General features: G+C 55.0%; 1 protein-coding gene across 1 annotated transcript in view; it reads left to right on the forward strand.

Moving 5' to 3' along the window:
* ZFP92 (ZFP92 zinc finger protein) overlaps positions 1 to 3,617 on the forward strand; it is an 8,735-nt gene continuing 5,118 nt past the window's right edge. The window contains exon 1 of the mRNA XM_039219271.1: positions 1 to 30. The gene's annotated coding sequence lies outside the window, so the exon portion shown is untranslated. The remainder of the gene's footprint in view (positions 31 to 3,617) is intronic.

Here is a 3,617-nt window from a genome sequence, read left to right on the forward strand (position 1 = left end):
TCCTGGAGCTGGCAAGAGAGCACCCGGCTGGTAAGTTTGGATTTTGCGCCCCTGTGTGTGGGAGCGCTGGGCAGGCTGGCAATTCAAGGTCGCGGCACTCCTGCTCAGGGGCACCTGGCGAACTCCGCAGGCACAGGCAGTAAGGGTCCCAGACGAGTTCTGGTCGCTATCAAGGGGAGGGGGCGGTGGTGCCCCTTTCTGGTGAGACCATTGGTGGTGAGGAGCACACCGGGAGAAGGCTTCAGAAGAGGAAGCCAGGGTTGGGATGGAAGGCCCGCAAGAGCGAGAGAGGGAGTGAGCTGAGCTGAGTGGGGACCTAGCAGTCCTCCAGTCCAGCAGATATGTGCCGGGCAGCCACTGCGGACCCGGCTGCTGCGGGCCAGGCTGCTGCGGGCCTTGGAGATATGACAGGAAAGGGAAGGGCAGAACCTGCCCCACGTGGGTCCCGGTCTAGTGACAGGGCACACACAATAGACAGCAAACATCTTAAATTAAGAACGATAGAGTGTGTTAAATGGTGGTAAGTGCCATGGAGAAAATAGAGCAGACAGAAGGAGGTGAGGGGTTGGGCTGCAAGTTTAAGTAGTGTGGTTAGATGGCAATATTTCTGAAACACTAGAAGGAGAAGGAGACGAGAGAGTGTACTAGGCAGAGGAAACAACCAGTGCAAAGGGCCTGAGGTATGAGTGGCATGGTGTGTGGAAGGGAATGCTCAGAGGACAGTGCGGCAGGAGCAGAGGGAGCCAGCAGGTGGGAGGAGGAGAGGGCAAGGCCAGGAGGGGCCATGGGGGTTTACTCTAAGTCAGATGGGCACCCCGGGGAGGGCCGTAAACAGGGAATGACAGAACCCCATTAGGAGGTGGCCCTGTTTATGATCAGTTCAGCCTTGGCCCGCACCCCCCAGGGCAGGGGAGACCCCAGTTGCAAGGCTGGTCCTCAGAGGGCGTTGTTGGGTCAAGCAGCATTGAGGGCCCTGGGGTGACCTGCGGCCTCCCTAGGCCCGGGGCCCTCGGGCCTGCCCGTGGGGTGGGCTGCAAGCGCTGAGGTCCCCAGGGAAGGCTGCCGCAGCCAGGAAGGCAGCCGGGGTCCCGAGGTGCCAGGCACCAGAGGAAGTCCCGCCAGGAAGGAAGAAGCCTGACCGCAGAGCCCTGCGCCACTCCTCCTCGAAGATGAAGAAGCCTGATCCCGCCTGTGTGGGAGTGCTGCCTGCCTTTCCTGGTGTTTGTTTTCTGTTTTCTTTTTCTGGGGAAATAGCCCCATCTCGCGGTCCTCTGCAGGCACCAGCGCCGAGGCCCACTGGCTGCCTCTCCAGGTTTCCAGCCGTGATTTCATTTAGGCTGGCAGCACTGCTCCTCTGGCCCCCCGGAGGGGAGGCCCCACACACGCAGCTTTACTTGGGCCAGTCGGCAAACGGAGCAAGATTCTGCTCCCCTCCTTAGGGTGCGCCAGCCTTGGAGGCGGCTGGTGCACGGCACCCGGTTACCCAGGCTTGTCACCTGAGGCATTGGTGTCTCGGGGACCTTCCTCCGTATGCCTGGTGTTCGGTTTGGGGGAGACCGAGTTTCAGGATCTGGAATCATCCTTCAGCTTCCTTGCTTCGGCAGCCCACCAGGGTCTTAGGAGAAACCACTCTCCACGTCCACAATCTCCTTCCTGATTCTTCTTATGCATGTGCTCAGGGGTGTCAACCCGTTCCTGCCTGAGGGTTCCTTGGCACAAGGGTCTGTGAGGTGAGCTTGCCATATCTTTCTTTCCAGGATTTGAAAGCAGGCTGACTTTGGGCGACTGGGTCTCAAGTATGGACACTTGTGTGTGACCACTTCGCATGGTGGGCCCCTGGATGCATCTTGTGGTGTTGAACTTCAGTGCTGGTGTCTGTCTACAGGCTAACCCTATTCATAGTGTGTTCCTCTCGGGCAGTCGCACGGCTCAACCATGTCTTCTCTCTTGGGGCCTTGGAAGGGACTCCAGCATGTTGAGGGTGAGGGGGCGTGGCTAGAAATAACATTTCTTCCTTTCCACTTGTGTATTTTCCCAAGTGTATCATGATCTGGTGGTAGTCATGGTATGGTGGTAGCTGTGGTATGGACAAATAGATTTATGCTGTTTTTCAAAACATCTTGACACTGGTCTGAAAACCTGTGCATACCACGACTATCCCCTGGTCCTGACACCTTTAGCTGGTGCAGGTCCCCCGGTGGCTGCCTGTGTCATAATGCAACACATGCGACCTGTGGACATCACAATGATTACTTTTTGGCCCCCCCTTTTTTTTGAGATGAGATTCACATAACATAAAATTAGCCATTTTATTTATTTTTTTCTAAAGGTTAGTTATTTATTTTGAGAGAAAGAGAGAGAGGGAGCTCAAGGTGGGGAGGCATGGAGAGAGAGACAGAATCCCTACCAGGCTCTGCACCATCAGCACAGAGCCTGACATGGGGCTTGAACACACTAACTGTGAGGTCACGACCTGAGCTGAGATGGAGAGTCAGACGCTTGACTGACTGGGCCCCCCAGCTGCCCCTAATGTTAGCCACTTTAAAGCCAACAATTCAGTGGCATTAAGTACATTCACAGTGTTGTGCACCCATCACTACTATCTAGTTCCCAAACCTTTTCATCACCCCAGAGAGAAACCCCTTCCAGGAAGGCACCCATCCGTCTGCTCTCTGCCCCTCTGGATTTACGTGTGCTGGGGTTATCATGTGTTTTATAAGATTTAAAGATAGCTTTTGCCGGCAAATCACACGTCGGTGACAGTCGGAGAGATGAAAGGCAGAAAGAACTCTGTTGCTTACAGCTCCAACGCAGAGGAGGCTGCCACGTGCGGCCACGCGGGGGTGCACCTGGGGTAGGGCTGGGACCCTTGTGCATTGGCTAATTTGGATGATCGCTCAGGCTCTGGGGCGCGGGGACTGTCCCTTATTGTCGGGCGCCTGGCCCCACAGCGTGGGAGTGTGAGAAGGGGGAGTGGGGGCCGTGTGTCCAGTGCTTCGAGAGACAGGCACCAATAAGGGAGATATTTGGGGTGGGGGCTTGGCAAACTGCCCTTCCAGAAAGGCAGAGAAAAGAGAGTCTTTAGACCTAACTTCAAAACTAGGTCAAGACAGCTCTTGTGAAATGTTATATTACATCGTATAAATGGGATCATACAGTATGTGGCCTTTTGTGTCCACATCTGGCTTTTTTCACTTAGCGTAATGTCTCCGAGGTTCACTTACACCATCGCGTGGATCAGCATTTCGCACCTCTTTACGGCCAAGATAACCTTCCATCATGTCTATAGACTACATTTTATTTGTTGTCTGTTGGTGGACCCTTGGGCTGTTTCCACCTTTTGGCTCCTGTCAGGCTGCAGTTAACGAGGGAGCATACGTTTTTATGTGAAAGCCTGTTTTCGGTTCTTTTGAACATATACCCAGGAGTGAAATCGCTGAGCCACACAACTTGTTGAGGTACCACCAAGCGATCTTCCCTTTTCATTTTGAACACCGTCAAGCAAACAGACGACTAGAGACAAAGTCTAAGGCCGCGCAGGTGCCCGCCTCCTGGAGCTGGCAGTGGCCTCATGCCTCCCTCCCTCGCCTCCCCCCCCTCTGCCTCCCCCCCCCCCC

Source organism: Hyaena hyaena, unplaced genomic scaffold, assembly GCF_003009895.1.
Source record: "Hyaena hyaena isolate Hyena2069 unplaced genomic scaffold, ASM300989v1 scaffold_808, whole genome shotgun sequence".
Taxonomy (NCBI): domain Eukaryota; kingdom Metazoa; phylum Chordata; class Mammalia; order Carnivora; family Hyaenidae; genus Hyaena; species Hyaena hyaena.